The 26442-nt window shown below is 46.1% G+C and overlaps 1 long non-coding RNA gene across 1 annotated transcript in view; it reads right to left on the bottom strand.

Annotated features, from left to right (window-relative positions):
• The window catches only part of LOC111752822 (uncharacterized), a 47091-nt gene extending 29718 nt beyond the window's left edge, over positions 1-17373 (bottom strand). Inside the window, exon 1 of the long non-coding RNA XR_002787720.2 lies at positions 12660-17373. This is a non-coding gene — a long non-coding RNA (uncharacterized LOC111752822). The remainder of the gene's footprint in view (positions 1-12659) is intronic.
• Positions 17374-26442: the final 9069 nt, after the last annotated feature.

Below are 26442 nucleotides of genomic sequence, written 5' to 3' on the forward strand. Positions count from 1 at the left end.
GTACTTGCAGAGTAGGTAAGATGAAGCCCAACACTTTATCATGGAAGTTTTCCAAAACTCAGCAAAGCTGAAAGAACTTTACCATGAAGACCCACATCCTTACCACCTAGATGCTCCCTTAACATTTTACTCCACTTGCTTGATCAAGAGCTGTCCATCAACCCATCCCTTAGCCACCCCTCTATCCGTCTTAGTTTTGACATCACAAGTAGATGGCAGACCGAAGTACTTCTCCTAAGGCCTCAGTGTGCATATCCTTGATTTGTGCTCAATGTTGGTTTACAGTTTTTTTATTTTAATGTATAATTTCACACATTGAAAGGCATACACTGTTAACATATATTTGCTGAGTTTTGACAAATGCATATACCTGTATAACCCAAGCCCCGATCAAGGTATAGACACTATCATCACCCCAGACAATTCTTTCATGCCCTTTCCTACTCAACTCCAACCCCACACATATAATAGATTTGCCAGTTCCAGAACTCCATATAAATGCAATCATAGAGTAAGTACACTCCTGGGTAAGACTCCTTCCACTCAGTCTACTGCCTTTGAGGTTCATTAGTGCTGTTGTGAGTACTGATATTCTATTCCCTTCTGTTGTTGAGTACTGCCACCCGTCTGTCAGTCTGTGGGACTGTGGTGGCTTGTGTGTTGCTGCGATGCTGGATGCTATGCCACTGGTATTTCAAATACCATCGAGGTCAGCCACGGTAGACAGGTTTCAGTGGAGCTTCCAGACTAAGACAGACTAGGAAGAAAGGCCTGGTGATCTACTTCCAAAAACCAGCCAATGAAAACCCTGTGGATCACAAGGATTCAATCGCCATCCATCATGCGGATGGCACAGGACAGGGCAGTGTTTCATTCCGCTGCGCGTGGGGTTCCCATAAGTCGGGGTCCAACCTGACAGCAGCTAACAACAACAACACATGGCCGAGTAACATTCTGTTACATGAGTACGCCAGTTTGCTTATCCATTCTCCCTGTTCCCAGTTGTTGCCCATGATGAATGAAATGGCTATGTTTGTTCTTGTGTCAACTGGCACACTTTTGAGAACAAAAGGGGGCGCTATTATTAAAAGTTAGGCTGCAAAGTTTATAAGTGGTTACTAAGGGTAATAGGAAGAGGGAAGAAGGGAGTTATTGCTTAGGGGGCTCTGACTTGGATAAGGGTGACAGAAAAATTTGGAAACAGACAGAGGTGGTGGTTGCATAACATGATGGATGCAATTAGTGTCAGTGAGCTGTACTTGTAAAGAATGTTGAAATGGCAAGCATTTTGCTATATATATTTTTACCACTATTAAAAAAAAAGGTCTCTACTACTGGAAGGCCTGGGACTGCCCAGAAAGCCGCCTGTCTGGTCAGTACACACTGCAGCTCCACAGGGCCATTCCAGCCAAATGCAGCAGGGGCCTGTCCGTGCCCTCCCTCGTCCTCCGCCTCTGTACCCAGAGGTGAACACGTAATCTTTATGCCAAAACTGGAATCAGGCCACTTTTGTACCCTACATGTGTGGTCTAGGCCCTCAACAAATACTTACTGATGATTTTTCTTTTGTCCTTTCCACTAGTTTTTTGGAATTTTAGATATCCAGATTCCCTCTTTGTTGTATGTAAAATTGCCAACTCTTCTATTTGTGATATAATTGTGGTGAATTTTGAAGTTGAAAAGGAGCTTAGCGGCCACCTACTCCAGCTTAGGACTTCTCATTTGTCTTTCGTATGGTCTAGAATGTTCCCCCATGCTGCTCTCTAACTGGCCAGCTGTGGGGCTCAACTTAAATAGCCAGGCCATCCAGGATCGCCAGACATAAAGGAGGTCCCCCGTCATGTTTCTCATCAAACCCTGCTCTCTGACCCCCTAACCTCCATACAAACATCACAAGGAACTAGCTCTGCTCGTGACAAAAACACAGGACATTTCCAATTAACTCTAGATGAATGAATAAATGAATCTTCACTCATAAAAGTCCTGCCCTGCAATCTCCCAGATGAAGACTTCAGAGCCCAGAGAGTTTGATAGACTTGCACAAGGCAATGTTCCTACTTTAACAAAGAAAACATGACCTGTTCCAACAAAGGTCACCCCATAGTAACCTCCTAGTCTTCCTATGACCTTGGATTCTTGCCAATATTGAACTTGTCTTATCTCCTCTGACTGATTCAAAGCTCTATTCATCTGTCCATCCTTGAGGGAGGTTTTGTAATTCCTACAGTGCATGCCCTGCGTTGCCCACAGGAGGGTTTTGATAAAACATTTGTGGAAGGAAGGGGAGGAGCAGAAAGGAAGAGCGAGAGAGCAAAGTGAAAGGAAAACCACTAGAACCAACAAGATCTTCTGCACATATATTTCTTGTCTTGTCAATGCATAAATCTGTGAGTTCATAATTCTGGAGTTCATAATTCCTTTTTTTTTTTTTTCTTGGTAGCAAGTCTGAAGACACAGCCTTAAAGAAAAATAAAAAGGGATCATGTAGATAGAGTGAAACTGAGATTCAGACAAATTGTCTGAATGAGTTCAGTGTCAGTGACCTTGGAACATGCAGCATCCCTCAAACTGAAAAGCTGATGTCCTATGTTATATGTGTCCAAAGGCCTCCAGCCCCAAAGGCTATGAGGAGGATTTTGCATGGCACAGAGAGGAAATCCATGGTTCCCCATTAATTAGAAATGCAGTGTGATCACTACCAACAAGCGTCTTCACCCCTGACTTGGTTGTCCTTCACCATTGACCACGGACCCTTCGTGACCAAGGAAGAGTATTAAGGAATATGCAAGGCAATTTTAAGTATGAACATTTTCCAGTGAAACCAATTCTCCCCCACTCTAAATTCCTCTGTCAGCACTCTAAAATTAAGAAATGGGAACTTCCTGAAAGCCACACAGAACGATGAATTTTAACCCGTCAGGCGAGGTCAGTAGCTAGACACGAACTCGATACACAACCTGGGGCTTGAGTATCTCCATCCATCTCTTTCCTACACCGCAGATGCGTTGAACTGCACATGACCTTCAGAAACCCACAGACGCATAAACACTGTGAGACAGATGCAGCCTGGGATATTTGCTATGAAGGCAGACAGCTGAGAAGATCGAGAGGGAAGTGGTCACGTTGTTTAAATTGAGCATGTTAGTCGCAGCATTCTAGCCTGGTCCCTTCTGACAGCTGTCCTTTGCCAGATTATTAAAGCCAAAGGGCTCCTGGCTCCAGAAACATGTGAGAGAACAGTACAATGAAGGGGTTAGTCATAAGGCCCAGGGGCAGAGCAGCAGAGACCTAAAAGAGCGTTTCAGAAATGCATTCATGAAGCAATGTGTTTGACTGCACAATTGTCAGGAGCCTAAGAATACTGAATAGACATTTCCACAGCCTAAAAATTAAAGAGAATAAACTGTGATACCAAAATCACACCGGATCACCAAACAGCCTGAGAGCACTGCCAGGCATATACCCAGCGGGGTGGGGGTAGCCTTTAACTGGCCAAGCCCGTGTTCTGGATCACATTGAGGATTCCGGAAGCACCGATGGCTTCCTGAGTTTCTTTGTGTCGTTCATGGGTTATTTGTCAAACATGTGTCTTCCCTCGTGTTGGTAACCCCTAGAGGGCCAGACTCTGTCTCCTTTCTTCACTTATCTGTCCCCAGGGTTTCGCACAGACCTGGCCAGCAAGCAGCAACTTGGCGGGTTCATAGTTGTCAGCCGACTCACTGGAGCTACAGACTCAGGGTGTGTGGCCAGAGATGGTGATGGAAGCTTCAGGGTGATGTGACCACCAGAAGGGGGCAGAGGGAAGAGGGACCGGGCGTCCAAGTACTCATCCATGGAACATGCGCAGAAACCAGCTCGTTCTTCCCTCCCCATGGCCCTGAGTGCCCCCTGGGCTGGGTTTGGGTGCAGGGCTGCTCAAAATAAGCTGGGAGACCCCAATTCTGGTCCTACCTGTGGCCACCCAACCTCGCCAAGGTGCTCTTTTTTTTTTTTTTAGTTTAAAAGGCCGGCAGTTCAAATCTACCAGCCACTCCTTGGAAACCCTATGGGCAGTTCTACTGTGTTCTATAGGGTCGCTGTGAGTCGGAATCAACTGGACGGCAATGGGTTTTGTTTACGGGTTTTGCCTATGGATGTGATACTGTTTGGAAAGAGTCTTCTTTTTTATGTTAACGTTAATTAGATCATACACAAGTAGGATGGGTTCTAAATCTAATCACTTCTGAGCTATAAAAAGAGCAGATTAAATACAGAGTCATAAAGATACTGGGGATGACAGACACCATGTGAGGATAGTCTACAAGCCGAGGAACCAAGGACTGCTCAGGTGTACTGATAAGAAAGGTGTCACCACGGCCAAGACCCTGATTTGGACTTTTAGCCTTCAGAACTGTCAGAAAATTAATGTCTGCTCTTTAAAGCCACTGACTTGTGGTATTTGTGTTAGAGCAGCACTAGGTAACTAAGACACCTCTTCAGTAGTCACTCCCCATTCTCCCACCCTAGCCACTGGAAATCACCAATCTTTCTTCTAGTTCTATGCATTTGCCTATTCTGGACATTTCAGGCAAGTGGGATCATACAGTATTTGCCCTTTCGTTTCTGATGTCTCTCCCTTGGGTTCCTCTTCTTTGTGGCCCTAGCACCTTAGATAGTAATTGAATCATATTTTACCCTTCTCTTCTGACACTTTGGTCAACACCAGACCCCTCAGTAATAATAATTGAATGTTACTTTGCTGAATTCTCAGGGGTGTACTTACAGAGCACCAACTGTTTTCTAATATTTTGTCGTGAGGTTTCTTACCACAAAGGGTGGTATGTGGGAAAAGTCCTCTCAGTCAAGAATAGAGTTCCTACAGCAATTCTTGAACAACAACACACTGACTTCTGTAGTGCTGCCTTTCCCACCTGGCACTGGATTTCATTGATATTGATCTCTATTCCATAGTGGTTCACCCCAAACTTCCTGCCATAAAAGCGTGTGCATCCAATTCAAGGAAAGACCCTAAATCAATCCGGTTCGTGGCCTCTGAATGTGGAGGTGCAGGGAAGCGGGCACACCGTCTAAGAACGTCCCCTAGAAACTGGAGTTCGTTTGGTTGTTCTGAATGCCTAATGCCAATGTATATTCTTATAATTTGCCTCATTCTCCTAAACATGGAATTTTTTAAATTCCCTTATCTGAAGTTTTACTTCATTATGAATTCTCAGAACCACATTCACTCCTATTTTTCAAAGAAAATAGTCTGGTCTCCAACACCAAACACATATCATTTTTGATGGTCACTGTTTCACTCTGAGAGTTTGGATGCAAATTTGACCAATCTGAAAAACCAGGAACCTATTTTGAAAATGACTTTCACCACTTAAGCCTCCTATTGTTAATGCCAGTAGCCTTTGAGTCTGCTTTTAATAGTGACCTTTTAAAGTTGAGAGTTTCATTGGACTGTCCCAACAATTCCAAGGTGGAAACTATGATCCCCTTTGACAGAGAGGCAAACTGAGGCCCGAGGACAGGTTAAAAGACACCTTGGGATGCACCATCCAAGTCCTGTGTGAGACAGTCTATGAGACAGTGACCTGATTTATTCGACAAATAAATGGCAAGGAAAAAGAGACATAAGCGACATATCAACATTTTTCCAATACTAATTCAAGCAAACCAACTTTAGGAAGACATTCAAGACAAAGTCAGAGAAATCTGAACACTGACTGGATATTAAATGATATGTATAAAGAAACTGATTTTAAATTGCCTAGATGGAAAAAAATATTGCTATGTTAAAAGTAATTCCTCATCTCCTAAGAGAATTTTTTTTTTTTTTGCTTACGGAACTTTATTTATTGTGCTTTAGGTGAAAGTTTACAAATCAAGTCAGTTTCTCATACAAAAAGTTATACACACCTTGTTGGGTACTCCTAGCTGATCTCCTGTTAACGAGACAGCACGTTCCTCCTCTCCACCCTGTATTCCCCATGTCCATTCAACCAGCTCCTGTCCCCCTCTTCCTTCTCATCTCACCTCCAGAGAGGAGCTGCCCACATAGTCTCATGTGTCTCTTTGAGCCACGATGTTCACTCCTTACCAGCTTCATTGTCTATTTACAGTCCAGGCCAATCCCTGTCTGTAGAGTTGGCTGTGAGAATGGCTCCGATCTTGGGTTATGAAGGGGTCCAGGGACCATGACCGTCAGGGTCCCTCCAGCCTCAGTCAGACCATCAAGTCTGGTCTTTTTATGAGAATTTGAGATCTGCATCCCACTGTTCTCCTGCTCCATCAGAGATTCTCCATTGTGTTCCCTGTCTGGGGCAGTGATAGGTGGTAGTCAGGCACTGTCTAGTTCTTCCGGTCTCAGGCTGATGGAGTCTCTGGTTTATGTGGCCCTTTCTGTCTCTTGAGCTCATATTTACCTTGTGTTTTTGGTGTTCTTCATTCTCCTTTGCTCCAGGGGGGTTGAAACCAATTGATCCATCTTAGACAGCCGCTTGCTAGTGTTTAAGACTGCAGACGCCTCTTACCAAAGTGGGATGCAGGACATTTTCTTAATACTTTTTTTATGTCAGTTGACCTAGATGTCCCCTGAAACCATGGTCCTCAGACTCCCATCCCTGCTACTATGGCCTTCACAGCGTTTGGTTGTATTCAGGAAACTTCTTTGCTTTTTCTTTAGTCCAGTTGTACTGAGTATCCCTGTGCTATGTGTTGCCCTTCCCTTCACCTAAAAAAATTTTTTTATCTACTATCTAGTTAGTGAATATACCTCTCCCTCCCTACCTACCTTTATAACCATCAAAGAATATTTTCTTCTGTGTTTAAACTTTTTGTAGAGTGCTTGTAGTCGTGGTCTCATACAATATTTGTCCTTTTGCAATTGACTAATTTCACTCAGCATAATGCCTTCCAGATTCCTCCATGTTATGAAATGTTTCACAGATTCATCACTGTTCTTTATTGATGCGTAGTATTCCATTTGTGAATATGCCATAATTTATTTATCCATTCATCCGTTGATGGGCACCTTGGTTGCTTCCATGTTTTTGCTATTGTAAACAGTGCTGCAATGAACATGGGTGTGCATGTATCTGTTCGTGTAAAGGCTCTTATTTCTCTAGGATATATTCCAAGGAGTGGAATTGCTGGGTCATACGGTAGTTCTATTTCTAGCTTTTTAAGGAAGTGCCAAATTGATTTCCAAAGTGGTTGTACCATTTCACATTCCCACTAGCAGTGTATAAGTGCTCCAGTCTCTCCACAACCTCTCCAACATTTATTATTTTGTGTTTTTTGGATTAACGTCAGCCTTGTTGGGGTGAGATGGAATCTCACTGTAGTTTTGATTTGCATTTCTTCTAAGAGAATTTAGATGTATTTATGGATGAAATGAGATGATGTTGGGATTTGCTTAAAAAATACCAGTGTGGGTGTTGGGGACATGGAGATTCCTTGTACTAGTCACTCTACTTTTACGTCTGGAATTTTCCATACAAAAATGTTGTTTTAAAAACTTACAAATCAAAGCAGTCCAACTATCCCAGTGCTGATGAAGACATATGTGAACACCACCGCAGCATGGGAAAATGCTCATGAACTCATGTTGGGTTAAATGCTGCCTATACAATTATGTGTCTAAACCAAACCCATTGCCATTGAGTCAATTTTGACTCACAGCAACCCTATCGGACAGAGTAGAATTGCCCCAATGAGCGGCTAGTGGATTCAAACTGCCAACCTTTTGGCTAGCAGCTGATTTCTTAACCACTTCGCCACTAGGGCTCCATTATGTAAATTATATGCAAAAACAGGCACAAAGAGAAAAAGTCTATAAGGAAATATGCCAAAATAGCTACAGTGTTCAGGTCATTGGGGTCTGGGTATATTTTTTTCCTTTTTCTAAACATTCTCTAATAGAGTTAGTTGTAGAGTTTTTAGAAATAAATTTTATACAACCCAAGTAATAGGAGAGAGGATAAGAAGCAAGACGTAAGGAGAGTGGCCGGTAAGTGAGACAGAAACATCATTCTGGAGAGTTCTGGCAGCTTCTTGGGAGAGCTAGGCTAAGGTGTGGGGTCCACCTTGAGGATTTACTAAGAGAACAACAAGCCCACAGTAAGGGAGTTGTGTCGCCATGGAAAAATAGTATTGCCATGATGTTAACAAGTCCTCCCAAAAGAATCAGATGGTGCCCAGCTACCACTACCAACCGTTCTGATCACAATAGGTGGATCCTGATAGAATGGGAGAAAAATGTGGAAGGAACAGAACTCCAATTCTTAAAAAAACCCAGACTTACTGGACCAGTTGAGACTATCTGGTCCTTGGACTTGAAGGTTGGACCCCATCCCAATGAGGTGTTGCCATGGGGAAAACTGCAAAGAGGGGAAAGACAGCCTGCACAGCAACCCCACACCCCATCTCAGCACCAGCATGCACATCTCCCTGCTTACAGAGGGCCTGCCACGGGGCCACAGCCAGTCCTTGGGTCCCAGGGCTTTAAGCCTCTTCCCACCTCAACCTCTCCCATCCCACATTCTGATCTATCAGGTTCCCATCCTTCAGTGCACCAACGTTTCAAGACCACTCGCAGATGGCCCTCAGTGGTGTGCAGTGGTCCTTGGAAGCTGGGTCACAGCAGCGTGCAAGACAGCAGTGGCCATTTCAGCTCCCGTGCTGCAGAGGGGCCCATGAATCTGCACCGAGACTCTTCCTGTCCCCCTGCTGCCTGCGGGCACTCTAGCTGCAGCTGCCGCGTCCGTGGCTGTGGTTCCCTGGCCCAATCTGGGCTCCAGGTTGCTCAACCCGCCGAGCTTTTCCTGTTCCCCTTTCCCGCGTCTGCAGCAGCAGCCCTCCGCATGCGGTTCAGCCACAGGGAAGCACTGGCCCCGGCCCACAGACGCCCCCTGCCCACAGAGCTGTTTCCACGTCTCTGATTGCTCTTCCCTCCCTGGGTTGCTACACAGCTGATGAAGAAAACCCTTCCTTTTGCTTTTTTATTTTGGGGAACAAGAGCCCAGCGATGTCTGTTGGCCAGGATGGTACAATCGAGATGGCAGGTATCTGGATGGGCCACTGACAGCCACGAGGATAAGCTGGAAGCGCCCTCACCGTGTGAGTTCCTGGGGCTGCTGCAACACAGTACCACAAACTGGATGGCTTTAAAAAACAGAAGTTTATTGTCTCAAAGCTTTGGAGACTAGGAGTCCAAATTCAGGGCGCTGGCAAGGCTAGTCTCTCTCCCCCTTTCTGTTGGCTCTAGGGGAAGGTCCTTGTCTCCCTCCACTTCAGTAGCCCTGGGAATTTCCTGGCATTCTTTAGCTGCTTGGAGACATAGCTTCACAAGGTATCTGTCTTCCCCCCTGAGTGTGTGTCTCTGTGTCCACTTTGCTCTTTTTATAAGCCACTCAGAAGGGATTACGTTTAGGACCCACCCTAACCTAGTATGGCCTCATTAACATAATGAGAAAAACTCTAGTTCCAAGCAAGGTCATATTTACAGGTACAGGGGTTAGGGCTTTGACAGAACTTTTGGGGGGACAAAATTCAATCCTTAACACTGAGCCATTCCACAAAGACGCATACCTCTCCCCTGCTTTATAAGCACCCCAAAGGAGGTTAGCCGTTAGCCATGTTAATACAGCGATCCTAACTCAGAGGCGTCTGGCACGTTTTCAAGCCCAAAGAACAAAGGCTCCAGGCTGCTGAGACATCTGAAACAAACATGGGCTTTTCTGACTCTGCATCCGACAAGGATCTTTATTACATAGATATCTGAAAGGCCAGTTCTCTGGAAATGGACAAAAATGCACAATTTACTCAGGATGTAAATAGCTCACATCACGTCCAACTGCTCCAGTCCCTGGAGAGATATAACTACTCCAAGCACCTCAGGGAGGGCCACATGGCCAGTGACCAACAGCAAGTCAGGCTGTGGCAGGCACTGCGGGAGGAGAGGGGAGCCTGGACTTACGGTAATACAGCGCAGCCTGTGGCCCACGTCCCAGCTGCCCACACTGGCCCTCTTTGGTGTGCAGGGAGCTGGAGTGGGGGTCAGAATCCTGAAACACCTTTACAGGGCAATGGGCAGACCGTTGGCCTCTGTGAACCTGCACTTTTCATCTAGGACCGGGGAGAATGGATGAATCAGCGGTAAAATGGTCCCCCAGAGCCCCAAGCTGCCCAAGTCGACACCATGATGTGCACCTGAGTCAGGGGCTTCGGTCACAAGGAAAAAAAGCCAGCCCGCCCTAGCTAAGCAAGGGGGAAATGAATTTACGAAACCACATAACTGGGGCATCCTGAGACGAGGCTGGCATGAAGGAGTCTAGAGACTTAAACAAAGCTGTGAGTATTCAGAGTGTGTGTGTGTACACATATATGTATTGTGTGTGCACATGTGTACCTGCATGTGTGTGCACATGTGTATGCATGAATGTGTATATGTGCACGTATGCAGGTGTGCATGTAAGGGTGTGTGTATGCGTGTGTTACATGTGCATTGTGTACACGTGTGTAGATGTCCTTGTGCTATACATGTGTACATTGTCGTGTGTACATGTATGCATGTGTCTGTGCATGTGTACACATGCACGTATTATTATGTGTGTATGTGTGCGTGTTTGTGTGCGAAGCCCGAGTTCTGGTCAGGTCTCTGAGCCAGGACTTCCAGAGAGTTAGTGGTGGCCTGGAGCAGAGCCCTGGAGCAGAGTTCCTGGTTCCAGGTTCCATGGCTCTTCATGCTATGGGTCTCCTTTGAAATGTCTAGAGACTTCTAGAATTCAACAACCGCAGCAACCCAAATCTCAGAGGAAAGACAGAGGAAGGAATATTTTCTTCCCTTCTCTTTGTTCCTTTAGTATTTTTTTAAATACTGCAAATTATATAGAGCGTAACATGATAATCACCTGTCACTGCCAAGAGCTAACCGATGTCGACATGTTTCTGCACTTGTTCTGGCTCAGGTCAAAGAATTAAAACACAACAAGTAGAGTGGGGGTCTTTGTTCTCCTCCCAGCCTCTCTCCCACCCTCCCCCGGCAGCCCACACGCCCATGTTTTTGTCCTTGTACTATAGATGAATGCATCCATGAGGACGGGATACTGTTGCTTTACGTTGAAAAGTTTTACGTGCATGGTTCCCTGTGGCACACATCCTCAGCACCTTGCTCCTCTCACTAGCCTGGTTGTTTCCAGATCTTTCTGTCGATACCCAAAGGTCTACTGCTTCCAGCTTAACCTTGGAGGCTATTCTAGGTGTGGCCATGCTACCACTTACTGCCCCATCCCTCTCTTTGTGAGCACTCAGGTTGCTTCTAGGTTTTTAACCAGTTAGAACATGGCCGCATGCACATCCTCAGAAGCTGACAGGACCCAGGTTCCACTTTGCCCAGTGTGGCCAGGTGAGCCCCATTGTTGCCACCTCAACTTATGCTCCCACCAGCGTATCTGAGAGCTGGGGAGAGGGTCCTTTACTCTCAGATCGCCTAACGGCAAGGGCAGGGAATGCTACAATGACTAGCGACAGAGAAGAGAAAGCAGCCCAAACTGGGGCTGGAGATAATGCGAAAATATTCCATGCTCCACCTGGCAGGAGGCCGGGAAGAAAACAGATGCCATGGCCAGTCTTGTCCAACTTTAGAGCCTGGAATGACTAGAGAGACCCTGCGCGGAACGGTCAACCCATCACAATCGAACCCAAACCAAAAAGAGGAACAAAAAGGAATTTATTGGCTCATGTAAGCAAAAGGTCCAGGAGCACCTGATCTCAGGTAAGACCGAATCCAGGGGCTCAAACCAAGTCAGAAAAGCCGAACCTCTCCCCTTTTTTCTGGCTTCATTCTTAGGGAACTCACACCGCCAATGTCCCCAGTGGACCCAGGCTCACACCCTCAGAGCCCACGTCCAGCACAAAGAGACACGTCCCCCAGGCTCTCCAGCACAATCCAGATCAGTGACTGCTGCAGTCACATTCCCCTTCGTGAACAAATCCCTCTGCAGAGGACCTGGCCGGCTGCTCGGATGGGCTCAGGCCAGCCCCTCGCCGAAGGGGCTATTGGGCACGGATAGGAAGCAGTAACGTCCGCTGCACCCTGAAAAACGCCAGCTCCTCCGATGAGCTAAAACCTGGGTGCTCTGGTCATTTAAGGTAATGGCCACCAGACAAGGCAGAGGCCTCGGGGCCTGGCGCCCTGTCCGCAGAGACAGGCTGAGGGCGGCAGTGCGATCTGTTGTGGGTTAAGAGGTGTCCCCAAGAAGATATGTCCAAAGCCCGGTACCTGTGAATGTGACTTTATTTGGAAGTAGGGTCTTTGCGGATGTAATCAAGTTAAAAAAGGACGTGCTAGGGTGGGTTCTAACCCAATGCCAGGTGTCCTTATGAGAAGCAGAAGATGTGGAGGCAGAGATACACACTGGGAGAGGGAGGCAATGTGACGACAGGTGCAGAAACTGAAGTAGAGTGTCAACAAGCCGAGGGACTCCAAGGATTGCCGGCAACACCAGAAGCTGGAAAAGACCAGGAAGGATCCTCCCCTAGAGCCTCTGGAGGGAGCATGGCCCTGCCAACACCTTGATTTCAGACTTCAGAACTGTGAGAGAATACATTCCTGTTGTTCTAAGCTGCCCAGTTTGGGGTGATTATTATGGCAGACCCAGGATACTCACATATTGTCCACCTTGACCTTCAGCTTGGCCATACAGTGCATTCACAGCACATGGAGATGTGGGCACCTCCGCTTCTCCAGCTTGTCCCCTTGCCATCCCAGGATGGCTGGCTCTCCCGGGGCAGGAAGAACCCAACTGGTGTTTTCCAAAGAGGCCACAGGAGGTTTGAGGAAATGGAGGCCCTCATGGCTGGGGAAGTCCTCCCATAAGCCTTGTGACGCCTGCACAGGTGACCTCAGAGAGTGAAGAGACACCTCCCAAACTCCCTAGTGGGCTCCTGATCCAGGGAAAGCCCCATGAGCCCCTTTGGCCCAGCATGGCCACAGCACAGCAGAGACACTTGGGCAGCACCAGGAGCCACCGTGCTGCCTGGCAAGAAGTCACAAACTCTTTTTGAACACACTCTCTGGCTACACGTGGCCGACTCCAGCCAGCGCCCTCTGGTATTTCTACACTGGATTGTCTCAGTGCCCCAGAAAGGAGCCAAACCAAGCCACCCCGAATGAGGCAGCCTCAGGGCGCACCCTCTGGTCTCACATCCCACTTGAGGCTGCGCTAGTGACATACTAACAAGTGTGGGGCTGGCGCAGGATGAGGCAATGTTTCCTTCTGTTATATACAAGGTCGTCATGAGTCAGAGCCAATTCAATGGCAGCTAACAACAAATGTGCCAGGCAATGTCGCAGAGACTGGGATTATAGCAGGGAGCAAAACAGACACAGCTGTTTAGGAGCTTATGAAGGTGGGATAGGGGCGTGAGGAGGAAGAAAACAGAAAAGGGGGTAGGAGGAGGAGAAGAAAATGTTGATGTTGCCGTTGATGATGACAATGATGAAGATGAATCTAAAGCCCCTCTCTTCATCTGGACCACAAGACCCTTGCAAGCAGGAGCTGTATGTCACATCTCCTGTCCCCTTGGTGTCTAGCCTAGTGCCTTGCACGCAGTAGGTACTCAACAAATATGTGTTGCTGCTGACTTATTCTTCAGGCAGCTTCAGACAGAGAAGAATAAGCCCCTCCCAAGGTCGGGGGACACAGCTCAAACTGTCCCCAATGCAAATCTTTGAAGTCTCATGTTTTCTCTTTAAAATCGATTTGAGCTTTTTATTCTAGGTCATGTTTTTTTTGCTTATAAACAATAAGAACTTTTTTCCAAAACTTTGAGTGAAAATGATGACCCAAAAAAGCATGCCCTGCTTATTCCCGTGGCTTTTGAGACACTAACCAGGGATGGATTACCCAATAAGCAAGGTACGCACAGGCTTACTAGTATTTACTTAACGAATCTGTAGTCCACAGTTTCACATGGGTTTCACCACATCTTTGATATGGTGAAAAACACGTGAAATTGTGCACTGCAGATTAGTAAGTAAGCACAAGTAAACCCATGCATACCTTGCTTACTGGTTAATCCACCCCTGGGCACCACCCTCCCGACACACATCCCTAACCCTGTGGCTGTCCCCACAAACATGGAGGCCACAGAGCCCAGGGTCAGAGCAGGAAGGACTCTCTCTGCTGGTGGTGCTTGGCCATGGGCAGAAAGGGCTGAGACGGCACAGGCAGGGTCCTCCCAGCACAGCCTCCCTCCACTGCCCACCCAAGCACAGCTCTGCACCCTGAACGGCAAGGATGCTAAGCCTGGACTGCATGACTCCCCTGAAAGCCAAAAGGATGTCGACAGCTGCTCTGACCAGGAACACAATAGAGGGTCCCGGGGAGAGCAGGAGAACAGTGTAGAACAAAAATCAAATCCATAAGAAAGACCAGACTTGCTGGTCTGGTAGAGACTGGAAGAATTCCCAGACTATGGTCCTAAGACATCTTTCTAACATGGAACTGAAGCCATTCCCAGAGACCACCTTTCAGCAAAACAATATACAGTCCTGTAAAACAAACAACACCGAAGAGGAACAAGCTCCTTAGAACAGTTAATTATATGACACCAAAAGGGTAAAATATGCCCAAAAGCAAAGATGAGAAGAAGGTAGGAAGCAGCAGAAAAACTGGACAAGAGGTAACAGGGAACCCAGGGTGGAAATGGGGAGAGTACTGACACATTGAGAAGACCGCAACCAATACCCTGGAACATTCTGTGTACAAATGATTGAATGGGAAAATATTTGCTCTGTAAACCTTCACCTAAAGCATAATAAAATTTTTTTTAAGACAAAAGGATGTAGACAGGACTCGGGAGAAGGCCCTGGAAGGTCTCCATAGAATGGGACAAACCCTGGGTGATGAAGCAGCACACACCAGTTCTAGTCCATGATGCCAACGGTGGGCATTTATAGAGCAATTACTGCATGCAGCTATAGCTGTGGTGCTTTGCCTGTTATGGCACACAAATCCCACAATGACAGATGTTCTATTGTTATCACCCTTTCAGGTGTGGACAGTGAGGCATGAAGAGGTTAGGCCATCACCCAAGGAGATAGGAGCAGAACAGAACTTGACTGAGAGCTGAGGCTTTCAGCCACCACACGCTGCCCTGCCCCAGTGCCCCCGAGTTTCTATTTCCCCGTTTCTAAAGGGGAACGATGGCTCAGATACAGTGTGGCTGTGTTATGTAATATTCGACTTCAGAAGCATGGAAAGTTATTCACGGTAATTTGATAAGGACATATGTTTGGAAGCAAATTGAAATGCATTGGGCAAACCAAGACACTTCTTACTGAACCCCAAGGAAGGTCGTCTTACTTGGCATTGACGAGGGCATCAATGAAGGGGAGGAAACCAACCTCATGTTCTCCTCTCTCTCTTGGGAGGCATATCTATAGCCCAGGCCATTTAGCAATCAGCGTCTCAGACCAGGTTGTGCACTTTTGCCACTAAGGGTGCTGAGTGCAGAACCGTGCAGCCTCCAGAAGCTGAGGCACCTTCCTGGGGTGTCTGTGTTACCCGTGATGTGTGGAAACAATTATTTCTACATTAAAACCAATATGGTAGGATCATAGAGCAAAATGCAGATTCCCATGGATTTTTAGGACCAAACACTGGCTTTTGTTGAGAATATAAGCAAAACAGACACCAATTTAACAGTTTCTACATGTACAATTCAGTGACATTGATTACATTCTTGGAGTTGTGCAACAATTCTCACCCTCCTTTTCTGAGTTGTTCCTCCCCCATTAACATAAACTCACTGCCCCTGAAGGTTCCTACCTAATCTTGCGAGTTTCTGCTGTCACACTGATACCATATAGATAGTTCTTGGAGCCCTGATGGCACAGTGATTAGGAGTTCAGGCTGCTAACCAAGAAGTCAACAGTTCGAATCCACCAGCCACACATTGGAAACCCTATAGGGCAGTTTTACTCTGTCCTATAGGGTCGCCATGAGTCAGAATCGATTCGACGGCACACAAAAACAAAATGGTTCTTAAAAGGCCATAATGATCAAGGCAGACTTTTTTACTAGTTAAGCTAGACTATCATTTGGTTTTAGGAAGATTTCAATTGCAGACAATATGATAATATAGAGAAGCCTAAAGGCTCCACAAGAAAACTACTAGAACTAATAGATTCAGCAGAATAACAGAATACAAGCTAAACACTCAAAAATTAGTTGGATTCCTGTATACCAATAAAGAGAACTACAAAAAAGGAAATCAGGAAAGCAATAACATTTATAACAGCCCCTAAAAAATAAACAAAAAAAACTTAGAAATAAACCTAACCAGGGATGTAAAAGACCTATACAAAGAAAACTATAAAACACTACTGCAAGAAATCAAAAGAGACCTATATAAATGGAAAAACACACCACACTTGTGGGTAGGTAGACTCAACATTGTGAAAACGTCAATTCTACCCATTACAATCTACAAGTACAATGAAATCCTGATCCGAATACCAACAGCATTCTTTAATGAGATGGAAAAACTAATCATTAACTTTATAGGAAAGGAAAGAGGCCCCGGATAAGCAAAGCATTACTGAAGAAAAAGAACAAAGTAGGAAACCTCGCATTACTTGATCTTAGAACCTACAATACAGTCATGGTAGTCAAAACAGCCTGGTACTGGTACACTGACAGACACGTTGACCAATGGAACAGAATCAAGAACCCCGATGTAAATCCATCTACCTATGGCCACTTGATCTTTGACAAAAGGCCCAAAGTCCAGTAAGTGAGGGAAAGACAGTCTTTTTAATAAATGATGCTGGAAAAATTGGATGTCCATCAAGGAAAAAATGAAAAAGGACCCATACCTAACACCATACACAACAACTAATTTGAAACGGATCAAAGACCTAAATATAAAACCAAAAACTATAAAGTTCATGGAAGAAAAAATAGGATCAACACTAGGGGCCCTAATATATGGTATAAACAGCATATACACCATAATTAACAATACAAAAACACCAAAAGATAAGCTAGATAAATGGGATCTTCTAAAAATAAACTACTAACGCTCATAAAATACTTCACCAAAAGAGTAAAAAGAGAACCTACAGAATGGGAAAAAAATTTTGGCTATGATATATCTGACAAGGGTCTGATCTCTAAAATCTATAGAATATTTCAACTCCTCAATATCAAAAAGAGAAACAATCCAGTTAAAAAATGGACAAAGGATACGAACAGGCACTTCATCAAAGAAGACACTGAGGCAGCAAACGGACACATGAGAAAATCCTCCCAGTCGCTAGCCGTTAGAGAAATGCAAATCAAAGCCACAATGAGATAACATTTCACCCCCAATATCACTGGCATTAATCAAAAAACATAAAATAACAAATGCTGGAGAGGTTGCAGGGAGATTGGAACTCTAATGCACTGCTGGTGGGAATGCGAAATGGTCCAACCATTTTGGAAAACAATATGGCACTTCCTTAAAAAGCTAGAAATAGAGATATCATATGATCTAGCAGTTCTACTTCTAGGAATATATCCTAGAGAAATAAGAGTCATCACACGAATGGACACATGCACAGCCATGTTCGTTTCAGCATTATTCACAATAGCAAAAAGATGGAAACAACCTAAGTGCCCATCAACAGATAAATGGATAAACAAACTATGGTACATAGTTCATACGTGGTACTATGATACATATACACAATGGAATACTACGCAGTGATAAAGAACAATGATGAATCTGCAAAACATCTCACGACATGTCAATCACAAAAGGACAAATACCATATGAGACCACTATTATAAAAACAAATGAAAATGCTTTCACATAGAAACAATCTTTGATGGTTACGAGGAGGGGGAGTGGTGGGGAGAGAAAAACACTAACTTGATAGTAGATAACTGATAACTTTAGTGAAGGGTAAGACAGTACACAATACTTGGGAAGTCAGTACAACTTGACCAAGGCGAAGTCATAGAAGACACATACATCCAAACACCCTGAGAGACCAAGCTACTGGGCTGAGGGTGGGGACAATGGTCTTGGGGGACATCTAGCTCAATTGGCATAACATAGTCTATGACATGTTGTCAGGAGGGATCAGTCCATGGAGAAGGACTTCATGCTTGGTAAAGTAGAGGGTCAGCAAAAAAAGAGCAAGACCCTCAACAAGATAGACTGTCACAGTGGCTGTAACAATGGGCTTAAGCAAAACAACGATTGTGAGGATGGCACAGGACCAGGCAGTGTTTCATTCTGTTGTACATAGGGTTGCTAGGAGTTGGAACCGACTTGACAGCACCTAACAACAAGTCTGTAAAAAAAATGTTCTACATCCCACTGTGGTGAGCAGCAACTGAGGTCTTAAAAGCCTGTGAGGAGCCATCTAAGATACATCTACTAGTCCCATCCCGGCTAGAGCAAAGGAGAATGAAGAAGACCAAAGACACAAGGGAAAGATTAGTCCAAAGACCTAATGAACCACAACTACCACAATCTCCACCAGACTGAGTTCAGGACAACTAGATGGTGCCTGGTTACCTCCACTGACTGCTCTGGTAGGGATCACAATAGAGGGTCCAGGATACAGTGAGAGAAATTCTGCTTGAATTTTCTTCCTTTTGATTAGGATTCTTCTATAGACTATTTGATCAAAACAAACACAGCCTTTTAAGAAAACTCATACATCGGCAGGACAATTCTGGCCACTTCTCCATAATCCAAGGGGTCCAAGCCCTCCTTCTGAAACTTTTCAGGGACAGACTTGGGAAGAGCTAGCATGGTAGCAGGCTCCAGGACAAGCGTGGGGACTTGGCGCCACCTAGTGCTTGGTTGGGGTATTACAGTCAGCTCAACATGGCCTCTGCACTGTGATTAACGTTCTAATTTACAGATAATAACACGTCATCCAAAATGGTGGATAGTGCACAGTGAAAACCAAACTCAGGAAATGCACTCTCTGGTGCCAAAGACAGGTTCTCTAAATCAACAATTGAAAACACTCATAAAATTTAAAGGGCATGCACTACAAAAATCAGATACTACGTCAGCCTGAGATCAGAAGAACTAGATGGTGCCCGGCTACAGCCGATGACTGCCCTGACAGGGAACACAATAGAGAATCCCTGAAGGAGCAGGAGAGCAGTGGAATGCAGATCTCAAATTCTCATAAAAAGACCAGACTTAATGGTCGGACTGAGACTAGAAAGACCCTGGAGGTCCTGGTCCCCAGACCTTCTGTTAGCCCAAGACTGGAACCATTCCCAAAGCCAACTCTTCAGACAAGGGTTGGACTGGACAATGAGGTAGAAAATGATACTGGTGAGGAGTGAGATCCCTGGCTCAAGTAGACACATGAGACTATGTGGGCAGCTCCTATCTGGATGAGAGATGAGAAGGCGGAGGGGGATAGAAGCTGGCTAAATGGATACAGGAATACAGGGTGGAGAGAAGAAGTGGACTATCTCATTAGGGGGAGAGCAACTAGGAGTATATATCAGAGTGTACATAAATTTTTGTATGAGAGACTGACTTGACTTGTAAACTTTCACTTAAAGCACAATAAAATTTAAAAAATAATTTTAAAAAAAGGACATGCACTCACTTCCACTCCCAACCCTACTCTCACTGAGTTTTCCTTCTTACCAGTAACATGAGCCCATGTTTGGTATAGGGGCAGCTTGCCTATCTTCCTGGATGACCACTGCTGTCATCCCTCAAACACACATCCCTGACAAAGTCACATACAGGCATCTCACCAGCAGCTCCCTCTTGCCCCGGGCCTACACTTCAATGCACTTTTGAAGATATGTTCAAGCCTGGGCAGATGTGCACCACACCTGCAAAGACAACCACGGCCCCACGCTGTGGGTGGACAACCAGGTGGTCAGGAGAGAAGTACTGATAACAACAATGATGGCTTATATTTGTGGAACATCTACAATATGCTGTTGTTATTGGGTGTTGTCAAGTTGATTCCAACTCGTAGCAACCCTATGTGACAGAGTGGAACTGCCCTATATGGTTTTCTAAGCTGTAATCTTTATGGGAGCAGCATAGCAGGTGTCATGGATTGAATTGTGCCCCCCAAAAATGTGTCAACTTGGTTAGGCCATGATTCCCAGTATTGTATGGTTGTTGTCCACTCTGTGATTGTAATTTTATGTTTAGGATTATGTGAGGATTAGGGTGGGATTGTAACACCCTTACCCAGGTCACATCCCTGGTCCAATGTAAAGTGAGTTTCCCTGGGGTGTGGCCTGCCCCACCTTTTGTCTCTCAAGAGATAAAAAGGAAAAGGAAGCAAACAGAGAGGGGGAACCTCATACCACCAAGAAAGCAGTGCTGGGAGGACAGCACATTCTTTGGGCCCAAGGTCCCTGTGTAGAGAAGCTCCTAGTTCAGGGGAAGATTGATGAGAAGGCCTACAGAGAGAGGAATCTTCCCCTGGAGCTAATGCCCTGAATTTGGACTTTTAGCCTACTTTACTGTGATGAAATAAGCTTCTCTTTGTTAAACCATCCACTTGCAGTATTTCTGTTATAGCAGCACTAGATGACTAAGACAGAATTTGGTGCTGAGAGTGAGGTGCTACTCTAACAGATACCTAAAATGTGGAAGAGGTTTTGAAACTCTGAATTGATAGAGGAGCAGCAGCAGCAGAGAACCAGCAGCAGTAGAACCAGGAACTAGCGCCAGACAGCGCTAGAGCCAACCCACAGAGCAAGAGAGCTGAGTACCTGTGCGCAGGAGGCTTCCTGGAGTGGGGTGGCTCCAGGCACTTATCAGTGGAGCTACAGAGCTTTGGAACACTTGCTCCAGCAGGGCAGATGCGGGCATGAGGCCCGGGGAGCCAAGAGGCCAAGAAACCAAGAAGCAGAAGCTGAAGAGACAAGGAACACAAGAAGCCGAGTTGCCTTAGTCTCAAAAGGTACGGCCAGGACTTGAGCCATGGCCTCTGGAGTTTCTAAGGGTGGAGTCACCACTCAGCTGGACTACAATGGTAAATCTAAAGCCAAGGGAGCACAGTTGCTGTCCCAGTGGGCCTGGAGGCAGAACTGAAGCCCAAGGCCAAGGGGCCTCCACTCAGAATCTGGACAGCATGGCCAATACCTAGAGTCTGGAGGACAGGGCATTGTGTAAATGGTCTCAGAGAACAGAGGATTATTTTCAAAGCCTTGAGGGCTAATGTAATGTGTTCTGCTGACTTGCTTGGCGCCTATTATCCCTCCTTTGCCTCCAGTTTCTCCCATTTGTAACAGAAATGTCTAGCTTGTTCCTGTTTTGCCATTGTACCTTTGGAAGCAGACCACTTGTATTCTAGATTTCACAGATGAAGAGGAATTTTTGAATTACAGACTTGGAGTTAAGACTTTTGGTATGATATGATGGGATGAATATGTTTTACATGTTGCAAGGATGTGATTTTTTTTGGAAGCCGAAGGGTAGAATGTCATGGATTGAATTGTGTCCCCCAAAAATATGTGTCAACTTGGTTAGGCCATGATTCCCAGTATTGTGTGGTTGTCCTCCATTTTGAGATTGTAATTTTATGTTAAAGAGGATTAGGGTGGGGTTGTAACACCCCTACCCAGGTCACATCCCTGACCCAATGTAAAGGGAGTTTCCCTGGGATGTGGCCTGCACCACCTTTTATCTCTCAAGATAAAAGGGAACCAAAGCGGGGGGAGGGGGGACCTCATATCATCAAGAAAGCAGTGCCGGCAACACAGCGTGTCCTTTGGACCCAGGGTCCCTGCATGGAGAAGCTCCTAGTTTGGGGGGAAGGTTGATGAGAAGGCCGACACAGAGAGAGGAAGCCTTCCCCCGGAGTTGATGCCCTGAATTTGGATGTTTAGCCTACTTTACTGTGATGAAATAAGCCTCTCTTCGTTAGAGCCATCCACTTGTGGTATTTCTGTTGTAGCAGCACTAGATGACTAAGACACCAGGTCTTTCTCCCACAAAGCCACTGGGTGGGTTAAAACTACCAAGCTTTTGGTTAGCAGCTGTTGCTTTAATCATTGTGCTGCCAGGGCTCCTTCGCGATGTGCTACACGTGTTTTATCTCTTATCCTCTTTGCTGTTACTGCAAATAACAATCAGACACTGTGCTAAATGCTTGATGTGCACAATCAAATTAAGTTCTTCCTGTCCTAATGAAGTAGGCACAGGTAGGATGTCCACTGCACACGAGGCAGAGGAGTTAAGTGGCCTGCCCAAGGTCCAGACACAAATGTAGGCAAGTGGGTGCAGTGCTGGGGGAGGTCGTTTCCGGTCCTCCAGTCCTTCCCTGCCAGGCTGTTTGAGCAGCTGGGATCCCATTAATGGGTGGTGCATCCTGACCTGACCTCGAGGAGCACCTGCGGGCTTGTTGACCAGAGATTCCTAGGGCCTCCCCTGGAGAGTTTGATTTGGGAGCTCTGGGTTGGGGTCCAGAAATCTGTGTTTTCAATCCATTTTCCAGAGACCTCTTAGGACCAGGCAACTTGGCGATTGGTGTGGTGGTTAGGGCCTGTGTTAGCATCACCTGGAGAGCTTCTAAGCCCTGAAGATGCACCTGGGTGAGGCCAAGCAGCAATGCCTGTAAAATGTTTCCCAGGTGATTCTGACGGGCAGCCTGGGCTGAGAAACCATGGAATGAAGGCCTGTGTCATTGTGAATTTCCTAATAACGTGCAAGCATTCCTCAGGAAGGACACCGGTTCTTACCGGGACTCCTCGGTAGGGTGATCAGCCCTCCCTATCTGCCTGGGACTCAGCATGTGTTATGTTGCCAGATGTCCTCTATGGACGTGTTTTGTGTTTAATGATGTTGTCCTGCTCACGCACTGATTTTGTCAGGACCCTCTAAATGCCCCATATTCAGCTCTTTTCAGTAAATTACAAGAAGTCGGCAGTTGGAGCTATTTTCCACTACAGTAAACCAAAAAAAAAAAAAAAAAAAAAACCGCATTGCCGTCATAGTCGATTCCGACTCATAGCAACTCTATAGGACAAAGTAGAACTGCCCCACATGGTTTCCAAGGAGTGCCTGGTGGATTCGAACTACTGACATTTTAGTTAGCAGCCATAGCTCTTATCCACTGCTCTACCAGGGTTTCCCCCACAACAGTAATGGGTGTTTAAATCTGTTAGATGACAACAGTAGGGACTCAGGGCTTCAGTTCAGAAACTGGGGAGGCCCTGGGTGAAACAGGACAAGCTGGTCTCCCTCGTCCGCAGACTTGCATAGCGCCTCGCTGTATGCATTTGGAGAGTAGTGGCTGAAGCATCCATGAGGATCTGTAGTCCTTCAAGAACTCCTGCTTACTCAATCACCCACAATCCATGCCCTGGCAGATGACATGGCACCCAACTGGGCCTGGAGTTGCATCATACGACTACGTTTACTGAGAAGCCTGCAGGGCGGGTCCAGGAAGGGAAGGCTCAGGCGGACAGTGGTCAGGTAGAGAACAGTGGGCACCCAGGGCTGAGCTGGTTTTGCTGTTGACTTTCAATGTGGTTAGGGGGGCAAAAGGCCAAAAGACAAGGAAGTTGATTGAGAAGACCCTTAGAAGTTGATCTGTTCTTCATTTATTTAATAAACACCGAACGCCTACTCTTGTGCCAAGCACTGTACAGGGTGCTCAAGCAAAAACAGCAACATCTCATGCAGAGATCAGTCTTCGAGGGGACAGAGCCCACGTTTCCTGGCTGTGTGACCTTGGGCACATCACTGAACATCTCCACCCCATCATCTGTAAATAGGGGTCATAACCGACTACCTCTAGCTGTAGTGAGGAATAAGGCACAAAGGCAGCATGCCAGCGCTCACATCCAGGTCTGAGTCTGTGACACACACCTGACCTCTGGGCCAGGCTTTGTCCTATAAAGTCCTTGTGCACTAGGATTAGGAGTAGGAATGCCAGGAACTCCATGCAAATGGCTCATAAAGCCACGTGTGAGCCTACATCACCCTTGTAAAAAGTGCATTTTGCTTTTAGGATCTGGGCCAAGCCAGGATCCGTGCACAGAATCCCTGGAGAGGAATGTTTCATGCCTGCAGAGCCAGCACCTGCAGCAGGATGTCTGCACAGGCCACAGAAGCTCTGCAGGAAGACAGAGAAAGGGCAGCCGGGAGAGAGGAAACCTCAGGGATCACCTTGTGAGTAATGGGCTCAGCCAGAAACCCGTCTGGAGGACCCTGGCTGCAGGCGCAGAACAAGACAAGAGGACATGTGAGGAAAAAGATGTGTGAAGAAATGCGCCATCACGCCTTTCCCTCTGGTCTGGAAGACGCTCTGAAGATAAGCCCCCAGTTGCTCCTGCCTGGGAACCCTTTTCTGGAGGTTCGGTTTCATGGTGCCCTCTGCTGCCCTGGGCTTAGAATGTGAGCACCAAGGATGCCCATCCTTGACAGAGTCTAACTCTCCAAGACACAGGTTCCAACAGCTTCAGTCACACAGGTTTGAGGTGCCTGCAGGCTGAAGACAGCCCTTTAAAAGGCACCTGAGCCCCTGCTTTTGGGCTGGCACTTCAGCTCCAGCGTGAAAAAGGACTTAAGCACAAGGTAACCACACCTCCCATGGTGACGTTGTTTTGGAACACTTGTGAAACAAGGTTCCCTGGGGTCCCCAGGCTCTCAAATCCCCCCTGACAGCCTCTGGGCTGTGTGGGGAGGTCACAGGAAACTCCTCAACCTCCTTGGCCTTGCCCCATGCTGTCCTCTACCTGTGCCTGGGCTTCTCACAGGATGGGACCCTCGCATGTCACTGTGGAGATGTGAAATGGTACAGCCGCTGTGGAAAACAGCCTGGCGGTTCCTCAAGAATTAAATTTTATAAAACTACTAAATGACCCAGCAATTTTATCCCTAGGTACGTACTCAAGAGAAATGAAAGCATATGTCACTTAAAGACTTGTACATGAACGGTTGTAACAGCACTATTCATGACACCCAATAATAACCCAAGTAGTGTCCAACCACAGATAAAAGGATACACAAAATGTGGGAGGTCCATACAGTGAAATATCATCCAGCCATAAAAAGGAACAAAGTACTAATACACACTACGACATGAATGAACTTTGAAGATATTATGCTGAGTGAAAGCAGCCAGACGCAAGACAAATGTTCTGTAATTTCAAAACAGGCAAATTCACAAAGTAGTCTCCTTCGTTGAATCCTTCTTTTCCCAATCTTTAAAATATAGATGCTCTTTAAAGTTCAGTCCTGACCATCCTTCCTCTCTACACCTTCCTCAGTGATTTCATTCATTTCCATGCCTTTATATGGCATCTATCTACTGATGACTCCTGGATTTACATCTTGAACTTGAAACTTTTTTTTTGAGCTCCAAAATTACATTTCAAACTACTAGTTGACACCTCACGGACATGGCAAATATAACATATTCGAAATAAAACTCTTCTCTACCTGCCCCCAATAAAAAGCTGTCCCATCTGCCTACTCCTATCTTTCCCATCTCAATAAATGGCACCACCATCCACTGTGTTAATTCAAACCAGAAGCCTAGCAGTCATCCTTAACTCTTCTTTTCCCCTTCGCCCCCACCCTGACATCCAATCCATCACCAGGATCTATTTGTTCTGCCTTGAAGACGTACATCAAATCCATCCACTTCTTGCCATATCCATACCCCTAGCCTGGTCCAGCCACCACCGTCTCTCTCCAGACTTCAGCAGTAGCCTCTTGACTGGGCCTTTGGTCCAGCCTTCTCTCCTCCCAAGCTCTACACAGCAGCAAGAACCACGTCTTGAAGAAAATGCAAATGTATAATGATCAAAGTTTGTTTGTGGTTATCAGTGGTGGGAGGGAAGGGAAAAGAGAGAGGTGTTAACAGTGATGGAAAAATCACATTAAGGGTAGGGTTGCACAGGCAATTATTTTAATTGATGTCAATTAGTTGTACACCTGTAAAGAGTTGAATTGGCAAAAAAAAAAAAAAATTCTTGTCACTCCCTCATTTAAAACGCCCGTCAGCTTCCCACTGAACCTAGAATTCAGTTCGCCTCTTTCCCAAGGCCTATGGGGCTCTATCTTCTCAGAGTGTTCAGGCCAGTTCAGTTCCTGGAGCACACCAAGCTCTTCCCTGCCCCAGAGCATTTTTGTCTGCTGCTCTCCAAGCCTGTAACTCTTTCCATCTGCCACCCACCAGCTCCACCCAATTTCCGGCACGAAGGGTTCCTTCTCACTCTTCAAGTCTCAGCATAAATGTTACCTCCTCCGTGAGGGCTCCTCCAACCAACCTCTAAAATCTTCCCAAAATCTTCTCTCCGTTAGCCCCTTTCAGAGCACGTATTAAACTTTGTACTTGCTTGTTATCTGTCTTCCTCACTAGAATATGAACCTGTGAGGGGAAGGGCCATGTGGGTCATGATCACCATGGCATCCCTGGGACACACAGATGGTCAA

The sequence above is a fragment of the Loxodonta africana genome, chromosome 21, assembly GCF_030014295.1.
Source record: "Loxodonta africana isolate mLoxAfr1 chromosome 21, mLoxAfr1.hap2, whole genome shotgun sequence".
NCBI lineage: Eukaryota > Metazoa > Chordata > Mammalia > Proboscidea > Elephantidae > Loxodonta > Loxodonta africana.